Genomic DNA, 18245 nt, shown 5'->3' on the forward strand with positions numbered 1-18245 from the left:
AGGGAGCTCTTCTTAATATTTTGACACCAAAATCATGTCGATACACCTTACCGACTGCGAGTAAAGCCACCCACGCTTTAACTTGACAGACTGTATTTCTAATTCCTCTATGGTTTCTGCCCTGATATTCAAGGTTCCATCTGAGGACAAATTTAAGGGCATGTATTCAAGATCCGCTTGACAGGTGGTTCTGTAAAGCGCGAAATTTCGTTTGCTGTTAAAATAGTCTCGTAACTGTATAACTTGTGACTCAAACAGTTTTTTGACATCTTCAACGCCCCTACCCCCTAAATGTCGTGGTAAAACTACCCTTTCAATCGCTGAATTTCTGTGGTGCATTCGGTGCTTCGTCATTTCTATGCGAACGATTCTGTTTAAATTTTCAAGGTCGGTGTTAGACCATTTTATTCGCCTGCAGCCATTGCCTCGATGTCATTTTCGAACTCGTTCTCTATTTATGCGGTTCCTAATTCCCCTCTGATTAAATGCACTGTTCTGCATTTATCTAGTCCGAACTCCATGTGGATATCATTGGAAAACTGCTTTGTGACATCAATCACTTGCTGCAGTTTCTGGCCTGAACTAGCGTACAGCTTCAGGTCATCTATGTAAAGAAGATGGGTCACTTGATGACCATCCTCATTAACATGAACTCTGAACCCATGAGACATGCTGTTTAGTGTTTTGCTCAATGGATTCAATGCTAAATAGAACCATAGTGCGCTGAAGGAGTCTCCTTGAAATATACCCGTCCTAAAGCGTATTGATCTAGTTATCCTTAGTTGTCCATGATCAAAATACTTGATTCTTGTACCCCAGAGCCTCATCGCATGGCTTCGAAAGTCAATAATGCGTGGACAGCTTTTGTAAAGTTTTAAGACTTCAAGCAAATAGTCATGCGAAACGGAAGGAAACGCTTGCTTGTAGTCAATGTATGCCATGTGCAAGTTCCTTTGATGCTTACGAGCTTGAGTCATGGCAATAGCGTCTATAGTGACTAGATCTTTACAGCCTCGTGAGTTTTTACAACATTCTTTTTGTTCTTCTGTAAGAATGTCATTCTTGTCACAATGAGAATATACCTTATCTGCAATGATAGCTGTAAGACATTTATAAATTGTTGGAAGACAGGCTATCGGTCGAAAGTCAGATGGATTTTGACCGTCTGGTTTTTTTTGGTATCATATACATAGTACCTTGGAGCATAAAACCCGGCATCAAATCTGGGTGTTTAATGATCTTCTGAAAACACCTTGCCAACGCAAGATGCACACTCGTCAGGTACTAGTACCAGAAGTTGTGCACCATGTCCGGACCTGGAGCTTTCCAATTACTTGCCCTTTTCAAGACCACTGAAACATCTAAAGCTGTGATGTTTATCAGTTGCATTTCAGGACTGTTGCTAGCCCTTGCTTCCTTCAGTTTGAACCACGCAATGTCCAAATTGCATCTGTTCATTTTTCCTTAAACACGCGAACAGTAGTTAGTCATCTCTGCCAATTGAGGGACTTCGGTGTCTTGCTGGTTATTTGGCTTTACTCTCAGTTCGCGGTAGAACCTTCTTTCATCTGTCTGAAAGTTTCGATTTTGTTGCCTTCGTCTTTATGTGCCGAGGGTGGATGATTTTAGTAACATGGTTCATCAGCTTTCTGGTTGTTTCTTTTTTATATTGAGTTAATCGACCCAATTTGCACCTTACTTTCCTGATATCCATATCCAACCTGATCTTCAATGGTGGATGTCGATCCCTTACTGGGACAAAAACTGTATTTGCAGGCCTAGTTTCGGCGGCCCAACGTTCTAACGGTTGCTACAGCTGCACAGTATACAAGAGTTTGCACCTTTAACGCATTTTGTGCTACGTTCAAATATGTAGGTAAAACATTACTGTCGAGATGTGCTATTAGTGTACGCAGATGATTTGTGATGTTCATTTTGGGCAAAGAATGCCCCATTGTTGGTTCTATATATTTGAACTCTAGTAAAGCATGACCAAAATTCCTTTCCAGGTGCTGTAGTTCTTCTGAGATTTCCCTATCTACATCATCGTTAGTAATATCCGGATGTGGTTCTAATGGATCCGTTGCATGATGTTCATTATCCCTAGCACCTATGCCTTCAGCATTATTCAAGTCTTCGTTATCCACATCTTCCAAGGCGAGCTCATCAATAGGAAGCTGACGTTCCACTTCCATTTTGATAGCAGCTATTTCAACAGCCGAAAGCAGTCTGTTCACAGATATTGAGCGTTTTTGATCTGCCAGACTCTGCTAATTCATTTTTGTGGCTAGCTCTGGGTGTTTAAGTAAGAAGAGTCTATGATGTTCTCTCCTCACACTTTGCCCACATTTCTCTGCCAAAAAATAAAGGCACATAACATCTCTGTTCATATGGTATGTCCATTTTCGTCGCTTTTTTGGTTGCTGAACCTCTGCTTCTGCCTCTGGTTGTATAAGGTCATCCACCTCTGGAGGATGTGGTGGGGTTGGATCATCAATAGGTTGAAGAAGAACATCAATTGCTCCTGCTTGACCGTTTGTCGCGGCTTTCTCTAACTGATGTTCATTGCCGTCGTTTTTCTACGCCAAATCAACGTGTTGTTTAATCTCCATTGCTCGGTCTTCTGTAACATATAGATTAGTCCTGATGTCTTTCACCTTAGCGATAAGGTCTCTTAGTGCGACCTTTTGTATATTAGGATACTTTGCAGCAAATTTTGTTCTTAAATTGTATCCTTTTTTCTTGTTTGTTTCAAACTTCGCACTTTCATAATAGAGACGCACCAATTTCTCTTTCATTGTGGTATCCCAATTGATGCTCTCCCACGGTATTTCTGTCTCCTCTGGCTCCTTATTATTATTATAAAAGATTTCTGTGTTGAAATGTCGTCACAGGCTTATACTGCCCAACATTTCGAAGGCATTTTTGGTTAGAGATAGATTTTTATTTGATCATTTTTGCACGGGGCTGTCCCGGTATATATCATCAGTCACGGACGCATTTTTATAATACAATCAAGTGATCTGATTACAGCAGTCTACCAAGACATATTGGACAAAGTCTGGTTTTTACCCCATCATTGACGAACTGGGTTGCAGTCAAATACACGATGGGAGGACCTACAGCTTAAGGTGGGTTCCGAACCACCAGAACCTCGGTAAAGGTAAATTGAAAAATTTCTAGAGGTACCGGCTCAGGGACCGAACCCCGGACCTCTGAGGTGAAATCCGAGTGTCTAACCAACTGAGTCACCGAGGCTCTTATTATTATTATTATTATTATTATTATTATTATTATTATTATTATTATTATTATTATAAGGAATAAAGATGAACGAAATCATGAAGCTGTTGCGGGAAATATGAGTGCATCAATTTGGCGTTGAACGTTCAAGGACTAAAAAGATGTGAAAACCCATGTAACTCTGCTCCTCCGATAAATATAGACACATAAATTTGAAGTTGAACATCCAGTAATGAAGATCAGGATTGTTTATAAAAATGGGAAATATTGTTGGTTGTCAGTATATTTCTTAGGAGCCTAATTTTCTATGATCTAATAAACATTTCAGCAAAAAATAGATTTTTCTTATTTAAAAGCGACTATTAAATGTGTTTGCTGGTCAGATTTGGTAATAACAATTGAAAATATTGTTCAATGTCAGAGAAAATGCATTTGATACATCCAGAGGTGCTTATTTAATAAATTTGTTTATAAAATTTGTTAACAACAACCACAAACATAATACTTCAGTATTTGAATTTATTGGAACATTGATTTCACTCTATTCCCCGAAAAAACGGGAGGAAACGAATTTCCAGGCTTCAAAGTCGAGAAAAAGTCAATTTCGTTTATAAAATTGTTTATAACAATTAAACGGATTGCAGAAACTTCATCAAAGTTATCAAGATTTGTTAATCGTATGTAAATATATTTATAGACATTTTTTTATTTAATTTTGGGTAATTCATCGTAAGTTTCCATAAATTACCGTAAATCATGACTGTATTTCAAGAGATGTCTGAAATCATCCATTTGTTATAAAAAATATAGTATGCTCGCCTACAACTCGTACATAATATTCTATTAAATCCTACTGTTAGCATGAATTTGGCATACAATTATTATTTTCTTTTTCTGGAGCAGTTCAAAGAGGTTGGAGTAGGAGGTCCTTTTTGGTTAATGCAGCTTGGTTGAAAATTTAAATAATTTCTTGATTCATAAAAAACAGTATCTAGTTTCTATAAGAACATGAATTTATAAATGAGGAAGATTTTATATTAATAATAATGTCAAGGAATCAGAGCGAATTAATGAAAGAACTAGCGACGGAAAAAATTATCTTAGGACACCACTCACGGCACTGTGGCTGAAGACACGACTTTCAATTAGCCACGATTTTAACAGTTTTGAATAAATTTATTCTTAACCCCTTCATTGGCAGAGAGAATTCGACAAAAAGTGCCAAAAGTGGCAGGAATATTTGTTATTCTAAAAAATTGTATCCTAGCGTTTTTGAGGTCGCTGAATCCGTATCTGAAGTCAAAATTCAAAAATTTTAAATCGCGGACGAAAATAACAAAAACGGCTTGATTTAGATCAATCTTGACATTTATAGGTTTTTGGGGTCGATAATCCCGAAACTGAAGTCAAAATTCAAAAATTTAAAAAGGAGGATCCATATGGTGGACCAAAATACAAGAAAGGCTCAATTTGGTTAAATCTGGGCACTTACGGGTTTTTGGGGTTGCTGAATCCGAATCTGAAGTCAAAATTTCAACATTTAAAATGGCGGACGAAAATACAAAAAACGGCTCGATTTGGGTAAATCTTGGTACTTAAAAATTGGAAAATTCTAATTTGTATTTTCGTCCGCCATATTGGATCCACCATTTCGAATTTTCACTTCAGATTCGGATTCAGCGACTGCAAAAACCCCCGAGCAAGACTTAAATGCAAAATCGGAGTAAGTTAAATAGAAACAAGAAGATGTACGCATTTTGCGTTAATGCCACACAGGGCACGGAAAATTTTGATGCATTTTGCGTCAATGCCAACGAAGGGGTTAATTGATCACTGGGGTTATAAATGAATAATTCACGATAATTCTGCGACGTTTCGTCAGATTGGTTTTCTGAACTCTTTAGGCTAGAATTTTATTAAAACACCAAGATGTAAACAAGTAAAACCAACAAGAAAAAACACAGATTTTTCCTTTTTTCCACCGGAATTGATTAAAGTAAAAATTTTACCTATAAACTTAAATAAACGTTTCACATTTAAAATAAAAGAAAAAGTTGAAAATTTTCAACTCGTCAGCAATTAAAATTCGTTGTGAACACATCGTCTGTGAGAAGAAGGCAATGACTGCTTGTCGTTAGAAGCAAAGGGGGTATTTACATTAAGAAGCATGTACTTTCAGGAGCTGATTTCACATCACGGGTCAAAATAAATATCGTAAGAAAGAAATTATGATTTTTAATTAGGAATTACTAGATTGTACATGTGATTCAAAGTATGAATACCCTCTTTTTTGTTAATACTATTTTTGTTGCTCTTAATATATAACATTACGGAAATAAGAGGTTTATTCCAGTATTTCACAAATTCAAGAATTTTAGTATTGACCCAACCAAATTCATGGTTATATATCCTACGATGTACATTCATAACAAATTTGTTTTTCTTATTATTAATGAGTTCATTTATACGCGTTTTTAACATTCTTTTGGTTTCACCCACATACGAAGCAGAGCAGTTTTTACAATGAATTTTGTAAACAAGGTTGGTTTCTTCCCATTTTTCAGTCTTATTCTTTCCTAGTCTGATAACAGATGCCAAGGAGGGTTTTATCGATGGAATTGTAGATATGTTAAATTTTTTGAGAAAACGAGAGGTTTTGTCAAAAAAATTTTTTATGTATGGGAAACTGACTTTTGGTTGACGGGATAATAATTGTTTCCTCACAGAGTTATTATGGTTGGGAAAAAAATTCATTTTCTGTTTACTGATTTTAATTTGTTGTTTAATAAAATGTATCGGATAATCATTATTAAGCAATATTTGGGTAATAATTTTTTATTTTTGTGAGTGAAATTTTGTGTACGATAACATCATTGCCCTGTCAACAAGGTTGAAAAGAATGTTCTTTTTTACTTGGGTTGGATGACCTGAAAAATAATTGATCGTTCTGTTTGATAAAGAAGGTTTTCTTCAAGCTGAAACGTAAATTGCAAATTATTATTGTAAGAATTAAAAATTGGGTAATTAATTGAATATTATCCCTTTTGACACACAAGATAGTATCGTACACGTATCTGAAATAAGAGGGAAGATGTATATAATCTTTTTCTTTTAATGTTTTCAAACAACTATTTTCCAGCTCATCCATAACCATATCTGAAAGTAAAGGTGAAGTGGGTGAACCCATCGGAGTACCATCAATTTGCTGGTAGGAATTACCATTGAAAACGAAATAAGTATTGTCATACAGAAATTTTATACCACGTCTTATATCATCGAAAGGAATTTTGCAATTGTTTTGAATATCGTGAAATCTTCTGTCAAAGCTCTCCATCACTAATGAACACGGGACATTAGTAAATAAAGAACTGACATCTAAGGACATAAAAATGTGGTGACTATCTATTACTAAATTATTTAATTTTTCTTTCAAATCAAGGCTATTTTTAAATTTTGAAGTAGGAGTTTTTTACCATTTTTAGATCATTATATATAACTTTAGCTAAAACATGAGTTGGACTATTTATCAATGAAATTATAGGTCGAAGTAGTATGTCCTTTTTATGTATTTTGATCGTGCATTTTTTTAAATAGTCTTTTTTGTTAATGCAAACTGTTAAATTTCCCTTATGTTATCCTTCCCTTATCTTATCACATTATTCCTTATTTCGTTTTTAATGGAATCATTTATGTCTAACGATTGTAGTGAAATTTTTAGATTTTTAATAGAATTTATCGCATCTTTAGTTGAAAATTTAGACGGTATATAATGAGTGTGACCTAGAGACACAGTATTAATAACCTCTGCCGGAATTTGTTCATCAGATAGGTTCTTGAACCAAAAATCTCTGTGTACACTATTTCCATGGTCATTTTCTAATAAAAAATGATCAAACTTTCTTTTATGATAAACATTACAATTGCATATTATGGTATAATATTTAGTACTAGACAATTTAAAAAGATTTTATAGTATAATATTTAATTCCAGACTTCATAATCTGTTTTTTAATGTTTACTAGAGATTTATTTAAATATTGGATATGAAGGTTAATATATCGAATTTATAATTTAAAATTTTTTTGCGAAGATTTGTTATTATATGCATCAAAACTTTTCATACAAGAATTACTATGAAAGGAGAAACTGTTAGAATAATGTTTACACAAATTTTGAATATGATGTAGAATCAAATTATTGTACCTGCACCTTAGGAGAACATTTTAGTAGTTGGTTAGATTTTAACAGTTGCTGAGTTCGCAGCAGCCTGGAAACTGGAGAGAAAATCTCAAATCTAAAGTCAAAGACCGTATCAACCCTGGCGGACCGAATGAACGGAAAGGAGACACTACAGCATACCCTTATAGTAACAGCAAGTAACAGCAAGTAACAGCAAGATGAGATCGTGATTGAAATTGTCGTAATTCGAATTTTACGATTAATTTGCCATTAGAATGTCATTGAGTAGTTGCAATAGTTTTTTTCAGGGTCAAAAATGTTCAAAAATGCCACAACTTCAGCTGACGGCGACTTAAAGCGCATTTATAGTAGCTTAAGTAGCTATTTTAATGAAAGCTATTGTTTTTTTTTAACGCTGCAAAAAAAAAACTAGTGCAATTATTCCGCGACCTTCTCACGGAAAATTTAACGTAGAATCCGAATTAAAATAAATTTAATGTTCATCTTACTATTTTTTTGAATTTGTATTGCTTGATAAGGAAATATTTATTTGAAAAAGAATTTGAAAAAAATTATTTATTAATTTTTTTAAAAGTAATTCTGAAACTTTTCATATTACAATATCGAATGATTTTTTTATTTTTTTATAAATAATTGAAAACACAAACATGTAGAAGCTACTTAAAATCCAACGGGAAAATTTTCCCTTAATAATGGGTATTATGTATTGAAAGCATAATTGATGGGTATTTTAACTCTATGGTGGAGGAACTCGACCAATTGGACTATTCCATTACAGAGCACTCTAATTTAACAAAATGAATTCGGAAATGCTATAAAATATCATAACGGACGTCCCCGGACTCTTTTTTGAGGGAGAATAACAAACCAATTTATTTTGCTAAATAAAAATGTTATGCATGTGCATTATTTTAAGGTTACATCGTTTTTCATCTCTGGATTTCCGATAATTTTGAAATTATTTATGAAATAAACTTTTTTGATTGCCTGCAAAAAGTGTGCGGGGACGTCCGTTAGCATGGTCGCTATCATTTCCCAGATTTTGAAGACCAAATATTTCTTATCCTAGGAAAAGGCCTGGGAAATCTAACACTGAAAAAATTGATACTAATTCCTAAACGCTATGCAAATTAATCACATTTTTGTAAATTAAAACTTTTTTCAATTAACCCACAAAAAAGTGTGTGGGGACGTCCGTTAGCATGTTCGCTATCATTTCCCAAATTTTTAAGACACAATATTTAATATTATATTAAATAAATGTCATATTAAGTGAGGAGCACCGGGAGGAACGTTTTATATGAATGCTTATTGCAACTTATTTTTTGGATCATTATATGTATTACAGTCCCATCTAAGTAGAAGAGTAAAAAATCGCGAAAATGTCTTTAAAAAAAGCGATCGTAAACATGTATTAATTTCACCTAAGCGCCTCGTATAACTTGACGCCCCTGCAGGTTTAAAAATGGCCCGCGTGTTGTTGCCAACTTTTGGCTGAATGTGAAAAAAGTATAACGTACCACGCTTATATTTGAACTATTTTGAAACAACAAAAAGCGGCTGTCTACATAAAAAGTACTACATTTTTTATTTTACAATAAGAAAGATTTAGACTTATCGATTTCAGTGAAAATGTGCAGTTACGCTTATTTACAATTTCATCTACTTGGTCTGGAATTATCGTATCTACTATAAAACTGGTTAAATAATAATAAGTCACTCACTATCCTCAGAAAACACAAATAAAATGTCAAAGATTCTGTATGTGAAGATAAATGCATTGATCAATATACAAAAATATTCCATTTTGCGTTTATTAGTCTTTAGAGTAATTCTAATTTTATATCACTGACACGCAGAAGAAAGAACCTTATATTTCATTAACACGCCAAGTTAAATCTACTGTTCTTCCAAATACATATATAGACAACACGACAGTTCAGTAAACATAAAAATTATAGGCAACTAAATATGACTATCATTGATCGTTACCAGTACCAATTCTGAAGTGGTGCTAACCTGCGGATCAATAGATTTGACCGATATAGTCGCTATTCTGCACAGTTACTCGATGCTACAATTACAAATTAGCATGTCACTTAAACGTATAATATAAAGAGATGTAACTTATGCTAGCGGTATAGACAATAGTTTAGACAGCACTATGAATTGTGAAAAAGTATTGCAAAAAAAATAAGTAACAAAAAAGCGCACGGTTAACCCATGAGCTGCTGGCGGTACCGTATAGTACCACGCGTTCGATCTCTTTTAAATTAGTTAAATCAGTTGAGTTTTATTTATTTAGATAAAATATTAGTTATTTAAGTAATTAGTTAAATTATTAAATGAGCTAAATAGTTTACGTTATTTCAAGTAGTATAGCTGAACCATCGAAAAGGAGTTAAAAATCCGAGACAGAAAAAATATTCTGCAGTTGGTGGGTTAATTCTTATATTTTCGGATATACTTATAATAATTAATCGGTATTTGTAAGTTACAACGCTTATAATACAATTAATCTTTTGCACGCAATGGGAGGAGGGGGGGGGGGGGATTCGAGCGCATAAACCTAAGCACGCAAGTAAATTATCTTAACCACTACACTATTACACGAGTTGCGATCTGTAAAATAATTTCAAAATGCACTTACTGAGACGTGGCGACCTCGGAAGGACTTCTGAATACGCGGAGCGACCGCGACAAGAGCTGCCACTGCTTTTGGCACGAGTGCTTAGTGTCAAAATAAAACTTTTTGATTGGCACGAGGCACAGTTGTCAATGCACTGACTTTCAATTGAGAAAAATCTCTAGTGTTAATTTTCACTAGCGTGTGTTGACAAATATCTCTAACGTTTAGTGACAGCCACGCTTGTCACTCGACTCATTCGCCGCATTACTAAATGCTGAAAGTATTAAGGGGAAACGTGTTATCATCAAATGTACTTTGGGCAAATCTTGTTAGAACTTTAGAGACTTTTCGAATTAACTCTTTAGATTTCAGTTGTTCATATTAAAACTCAACTGTTAATGACTTTTTTAGTGAACGAAGTAACAAGGTTTTCTCAGATATTTTTAATTTTCACAGTACAATTTTAAGAAAATATTTTTGAACAAAACTTTTAGGCTTTTTTTCGATAAATTTTCATCAGAATTTCATTACTGAAATAGGCAAATTCGTTATGAAAATTAATCTTTTAAATAATTCCATCAATCATATCTAACAAAATTCCACTCAATTTCAATAGATCTATGAAAAAACGTGCATCAATAAGACACATCACAGATAATCCAAAAATTTCAGTTTGTCGAGCGACGCGAAGTAGTTCGGACACTACATCTTAGCAAACCCCTGTCCGTCTGAAGGTCGGAACGCGGACCTATTAGTGGATTTCTTTAGTCTTCCGCGACGGACGTAAAAATAAAAGTCGAGGAGGTAGAATTCCCCTTCCGAATAAAAAATATAAATCAATTTCCTTTACTAGGGAATTAGTATGGTACGCATTGTGGCTGCTAAACTAAGTCGTTGACTGATTGAAAGTGTTTTTTTTTTTCATTTAATTCGAAAAGGTGCTAAGTGGACGGAGAGTGCCAAGTGCCAAAGGATTACAAACTTTAGTTTGTCAAAACAGATATGGTACGCATTGTAACTGCCAGACCAGTTTTGACTAAACTAATGAAGCGATACCTGAGTGAAAGTGGACGAAGAGTACCGGTTACTCGGGTTGGACTAGTATAGAATTCAATCAAATTCGACGTGCAGAAAGGAAAATTGAGTGCCCGCTTTGTGGGTGTAAAGCGAATAGATACAGCTACCTTCTTATCTCTCTCTCTCTCTCTCTCTCTCTTCTGGCCTGCAACAGCGGTAGTGAATAACACAAAAGTTCCTGTTGGGGTAAGCGAAACAGAATACCTCTGTATCGTTCTCACTAATTTACATTATTCATATCACGACAGATTTATTTTTTATTTTGAAAATTTTTATAACTATATCTTGTAAAAAAGGAAATTATATTCACGGTAAATAAATGATTTGAATTTAAACCAGAATTTTTTTTTTTTTGTAATATTCTACTGAAAGCTTGACAACTTGGAAGCCTCCGAATATGAAACAAATAAAATTATTTAATTTTTTTTTGTCTGAAAAATTGAGCTTATTCGTAGAAAAAAGACCAAATACTTAACTTTTTAATCTAAGACCAAACTCTTAACTTTTTAATACGAATTGTTTTAATAATTATTAGTTCTTGTAAACTTACATAGCAACATAGAAAAGAGTCATCGGATAGAAATTGTTAGTGGACTCTTGACTCGTAGAAAAAAGGCCAAACTCTTAATTTTTTAATATAGATTGTTTAAATAATCAATAGTTCTTGTAAGTTTAAAAAAGACATCATAGAAAGAGTCGTCGGATAAACATTGTTGGCAGACTCTTCACTCATAGAAAAAAAGGCCAAACTTTTATGTTTTATATCAAAGTAGTTTAAATAATTAATATTGTTGTATTCTTGCACAGCATCATTGAAAAAAATCATCAGAAAGATATTTTTAGTTAATTCTGTAAAAAAAATTGAGCTTATTCGTAAAAAAGACCAAACTCTTAATTTTATAATATAAATTGTTTAAATAATAAATAGTTCTTGTAAATTTACGAAGCAAAGCAACATAGAAAAGAGTCTTCAGTTGGACATTCTTAGTTGACTCCGTAAACAAATTGACGCGTAGAAAGAAAACCAAACTCTTAATTTTTAATCGAAAATGTTTAAATAATTGATATTCTTGTAAATTTGCAAAGTATCAGACAAAAAATATCGAAAAGATTCTTATTTAATTCTATAAAAAAAGGGGCTTATTCGTAGAAAAAAGACGAAATTCTTAACTTTTTAATCTAAATTGTTTTAAGAATTATTATTTCTTATAAATATACAAAGCAGCATAGAAAAGAGTCATCAGATAGACATTGTTATGGACTCCGTAAACAAATCGACTCCTACAAAGAAATCCAAACTCTTAATTTTTTAACGAAAGTGTTTAAATAATATTCTTGTAAATTTGCAAAGCTGCATAAAAAAGAATCATCAGAAAGATATTTTTAGTTAATTCTGTGAAGAAATTTAGCTTATTCGTAAAAAAGATCAAACTCTTAATTTTATAATATGAATTGTTTAAATAATTAATAGTTCTTGTAAGTTTACAAAGCAACATAGAAAAGAGTCTTTGGATGGGCATTCTCAGTTGACTCTGTGAACAAATTGACTCTTAGAAAGAAAACCAAACTCTTAATTTTTAATCGAAAATGCTTAAATAATTGATATTCTTGTAAATTTGCAAAGCATCATAGAAAAAAAAATAATCGGAAAGATTCTTATTTGATTCTGTAAAAAGTGAACCTTATTCGTAAAAAAAAGACGAAACTCTTAATTTTATACCTAAATTGTTTCAATAATTAATAGTTATTGTAAATTTACACAAACCAACGTAGAAAAGAGTCATCGGATAAACATGCTTTGTCAACTCCATAAGCAAATTGACCTGTAGAAAAAAGCTCAAGATCTTATATTTTATATTGAAATAGTTTAAATAATTAGTAGTTCTGATAAATTTGCAAAGCAACATAGAAACGACTCATCGAATAGACATTCTTAGTTGATTCCGTAAACAAATGGACTCGTAGAAAAAGGTTTAAACTCTTAATTTTTAGATTGCAATTGTTAAAATAATTAATAGTTCTTGGGAAGTTACAAAACAACATAGAAAATCCCTCATCAAGAAGACATTCTTAGTTGACTCCGTGAACACATTAATAGTAGAAAAAAGCCAAACTCTTAATTTTTTAATCGAATAATTTAAATAATTAATAGTTCTTGTAAATTTACAAAAAAAAAAATAAATAAATTCAACGTATTCTTTAAAAAATAGCCATTTAGGGAAATTGTTTGAATAATTACAATGTTTTTAGATTAAATAAATGTTTAAAATAAATGAGCCCCTGTCGAATTAGGCACGATTACTGTAACTTAATTGCTAGGAATGTATACATCGATAATGTAAACAGATCTCTCGAACTTGCCTTGACGCAGTAGAGCTGGGGTAACGCAAATTTAATTTAAAAAATTATTTAAAAAAAAAAAATTTTTTTCTGATGCGTGGCGCTTATCGGTCTTCTCTAACTTCCAACCTTTCGTTTATCGAGCGAATTTTGAGCAACAAAAAACTTTCAACGAGAAAGTTGTTAACAACAATACAAAGAAGTTTTCTGGAAAATGTTAGCCCAATCGAATGGATAATCAAGAAATTATTAACGTCTCAAGTCGATAGCGGCTAGGTGATTCACGCGCGGGCTGTAACGAGTCTCAGATCCGATTTATAATGCAGTTCACTGGCACCAAAAATAAAAACTAATCAAGTAATCAGGTAATATCCCAGTATTATGCATAAATAAATAATAGTGCGCCATGTAAAATAAATTATTCATTTAATATTATAAAAAATAGAATAATTTTATTTTTGAGACAAACTGTACAAAAGTAAACAAAAAATAAACATCTAATAGTTGAGATTGAACGGATTTATAATTCCGCGAATTTTTCGAAGCTTCAAATTCATGGAATTGAAAAAGGTGAAAGATTGAGAAAGTACATTTGTTTTTCATTCCTATTGTAATAGAGCGTTAGTATTTCTTGGCAGAATATTAATATTTCTTCACATAATATTAAATTAATAAATTAGTTTACATTAAGCACTATTATTAATTTATGCATAATACTTTAATACTACCTGATTACTTGATTAGATTTTATTGTTAGCGCCGGTGAACTGCATTATAAATCGGATCTGAGACACTCGTGCCTGAGTCGCCTAGCTGCTATCGACTTAAGACGTTAATAATTTCTTGAATATCAATTCTATTGAGCTAGAATTTTTCAGAAAACTTCTTTGTACTGTTGTTAACAGCTTTCTCGTTGGAAATTTTTTGTTGTTCAAAATTTTTAAACACTAAAAATCAAGAAATATAAGATATGTGTATCAGTTACAGATTTTATTAATTAATACAATCAGTAGCTGATATAGATTTTTACAGATTTGTTGTGTTTTAAAACAAAAATTTAACGTATCATACATATGGCTGAAAAAAATGTCGATAAAACTTTTAAGAACATCCATGTTCATAAGTAGTGCCATTGTTTTCCAGACAAAAGATTGATTTTATAAAAATGTAACGAATTTTTTATTCAGTTTTAAAAATATAACTAAAATATACACAGAAAAATACTGCATTCAATTATACAATTATTCAAATAAATTAGAAGAAAAAGTTATACAAGTAATAAATATTTAAATGTAACATACAAGACTAAAAATTCCTAAATTTAAACTGCAAACTGTTCTAGTACGAACCTCCTATATCGTTGATTAAGTCTGCATGTCTGGTAATACCTAATCAATTTTGGGAATTTCCTTGAAGGGGAAGTTTCTTGAAAACAGGGGAAAAATAGGAATTCTGTAGAAAAAGGGGCGAGGAGGGCAATATGGGAAAGAGTTTGAAATCTGTATTTAGATCATCGCCTTCTAAAATACAAACTCTAATTTTCATTTTTTCAAGCATTTAAAAAATTGTTATTTGCATTTATATTTTCCTTTGTGATGTAACATTCAACCTTATATCTCCTCCCTACTTCTGCGTGGATTCATAAGCTAACCTATATCCTTTCGCTCGGAGTATATACATGATTTTCTTTACCTGCAGGTTTAGATCCTAAATTCAAAGCACAGTAATCCGACTTAGACTCCTAAAGACCACCCACCTATGTTTTAGTTTGCACAATCTCAGGCCTTAGGCGTAGTAAAGATTCGGGTTTGGAGAGCCCATGGCCGTTTTCCAAAAACTAGCCTTTGTAATAATCATGAGAATTAATTACAGTTTAACAAAACAAAACGAAAACATTATTAATAAACAACAAACAGATGATAAAAACTCTAAAATAAGTTCATTTTATGCTGTGCTTTTTATGAAATTGTTCAGTGAAAACAGACTCTTAATTATTCTTTAGAGTACAAAGAATTATTATTTGATCTAAAACTAGCTGATGAAGATTGCCTAATGAAGCTTTACATTATTAATGTAATAACTACTACATGATTTTATTACAAATTGCTAAATATCTAGCATGTTAAAGCATGGCCATTCAAAATCAAGAGACAATTAAAAGCACGCGATAACTGAGCAAAAACATAAGAGCTTTAATGTGGATAATGAATGAATTTGAAGATTATTACATAAAGGTATATATAACGCGCGACCATTCGTGAACATTCATTATTAAAAGAACGGTCAAATACTAAGATATTTTCGAATTTTTTAGCGACATTTAATAATTACATATTTTAACTGCTTGAAATTTAGGAAAAACATATTAAACGATCTTAATTCGGAAACATTCCAAATGAAACAATTTTAGACTAAGTGGGTCTTGTCGAACTTTCGCAACCACTCTATAATTATTGAATTAAAAAAAGCGAATTTTTGACGTCTTTATATTTTCAAATATCGACAATCAAACTTGCATTAGGCAGGTTTAAATAATGGGTGATGTGTAATGGTAGGTACCCCCTTAAAAAAATTTTTATTCGACAATTCTTTCCGACAGAATTTTTTTTTGCTTCATGTACATAGATTAAGTGATGAAGAAATAAATTACGAGTTTATCAGCGTTGTCTGTAATATTGGACTGGGGGCAATTTTATCGCAACAGGGACACCCAGTTTGTTACATCTCAAGAACTCTAAATGAACCTGATCTAAATTTCACCACTACCGAAAAGGAACATTAGCAATCGTCTGGGTAGTTAAGCGGCTTCTTCAATATCTTCTCGGATGTCAATTCATAATAAAAACGGACCATTAAGCTTTGACATGGATTTTTAACATAAAATACCCTTCATCCAGGTTAATGATGTGGAAATTTCAGATGGAAGCATACACATACAAGGTCGTGTATAAAAAAGGGAAGGAAATACGGCAGCTGAGGCGCTTTCAAGAATGCACCCTATTCAAGATCAAAACCTCTCAGAACAATCGTAAGAGAATGCCAACATCAACCAAGTTGATGACTCCCAAGAAGTTGACGAGATTGATACATCATCATCATCAGGCGAAGATACTGAACCAATTTCTGAAAGACTGCGAAATCATGAACCGACCGATGAAAAGGAAATTAAAACGATTATGCAAACTGGAAAAGGAACCATCTGCCTAGTAAATTAAAAATAAAACCTGTCGCCAACGGAAATAATTTGATTAAAATTGGCAAAAAAAGCATTTTTACAGCCATAATCCTAAGAACATGCGTTTTTCCTGCGCGCAAGATCTAATAAAAAATTGGTTAAAGAGAAAAAAAGTCTGATGAGGGGGGAACACGGAAACGGGGTACGAGGAAGCAGTCATTCCGGAAATGCCGACGAAGCCGAATGAGAAGATCGCGATGGACATAGTCAGCCGATTACCGGAAACAACGAGCGGAAACAAATATATACTATCCATTCAAGATGTGCTCACGAAATACACAATTCTTATAGCACTATGGGAAATGACGAGCAAAAGCATATTAACAAATCTAATAGATCACCATATTTACATATTTTCTTCTCCAAAGCACATCTTAACTGATCAGGGCGCTAACTTTGTATCGGAATTGTTTATAAAAATGTTTAACCTTTTTCGAATCAAGCACATCAAAACAACTGCTTTCCATCGACAAAGCATTGGAGCCCTCGAAAGAACTCATGGAAATGACATTTGAAAGAAAAACCAATTTACCCATATATTTATATTTTCATGCACAGTTTGTTCGCAAAAATGCTCGTGCGTATAATCAAATAGCACATCGTAAGATGGCGGCTCTCCCCACTCATGGAATTCTCCCCCCTGCAGTGGATTCAACCCCGCTCGCCAAGTTAGGATGGCATGCCTAGACCCGTGTTTACTATGTCCATGCCTGCAAGCAATTTGCAATGTTGTCAATGGGCTAGTTATGAGGTTTATAATTATCAAAGTGGGACAAAACAACAAAAATCGCTCACGAACATTATGCACCAATAATGCAAAAACTAATGTTTGCACTTGAAATGCAAATAAACATATTTCGTCTGACATACGTAATTGCGTATCAGTCTGGTATCAACTGTATCAAAGCAGCACTAGCGCAGCGTCTATTTCGAACAGCTAGTTAGATCTTTTAGGTTTTAAATTAGAAACAGTTAAATTCGTTAAAAAATACGAATTTTTAACGTAATACTTAAATTCTCAACTAAGAAAAAGTAATTTGAAAAACAAACAGTTCAATATTCAGTTGAAAAAATTAATGAAAAAAAAGAAGATTTTTCAACAAAAGAAATTAATTTTGAACTAATTGTAAGATTACGAATCTTTTACAAATAAAATGAATTTTAAAGAAATTAGTTCAACTTTCAACCAACAAGTTGAATTTTCAACAAAATACTTGAATTCTCAACTAAAACAAATTAGTTTTCAACCAAACAATTCAATTTTTAACCAAATAGTTAAATTTTCATTTAAAAAATTGAGTTTTAACCCAGAATATAAATTTTCAACAAAAGAGATGAATTATGAAGAAAATAGTTTAATTTTCAACCAAAGAGTGGAATTTTCAATCAAAGAATATCAATTTTTTACAAAAAACGCATTAGTTGATATTTCAGCCAAAGAAGATTTTAAATTATAATTTAATAAAAAATTAATTTTTAACCAAAATAAGATTTTTAAATAAAATAGTTCAATTTTTAACA

General features: G+C 32.6%; 1 protein-coding gene and 1 long non-coding RNA gene across 2 annotated transcripts in view; both read right to left on the reverse strand.

The window, feature by feature from the left end:
• The window catches only part of LOC117179635 (decaprenyl-diphosphate synthase subunit 2), a 161498-nt gene that overhangs the window by 129623 nt on the left and 13630 nt on the right, over positions 1-18245 (reverse strand). The window lies entirely within an intron of this gene.
• Positions 1-18245, reverse strand: part of LOC117180000 — a 57691-nt gene that overhangs the window by 25910 nt on the left and 13536 nt on the right. The window contains exon 2 of the long non-coding RNA XR_004467979.1: positions 10094-10346. This is a non-coding gene — a long non-coding RNA (uncharacterized LOC117180000). The remainder of the gene's footprint in view (positions 1-10093; positions 10347-18245) is intronic.

The sequence above is a fragment of the Belonocnema kinseyi genome, chromosome 9, assembly GCF_010883055.1.
Source record: "Belonocnema kinseyi isolate 2016_QV_RU_SX_M_011 chromosome 9, B_treatae_v1, whole genome shotgun sequence".
Classification (NCBI taxonomy): domain Eukaryota; kingdom Metazoa; phylum Arthropoda; class Insecta; order Hymenoptera; family Cynipidae; genus Belonocnema; species Belonocnema kinseyi.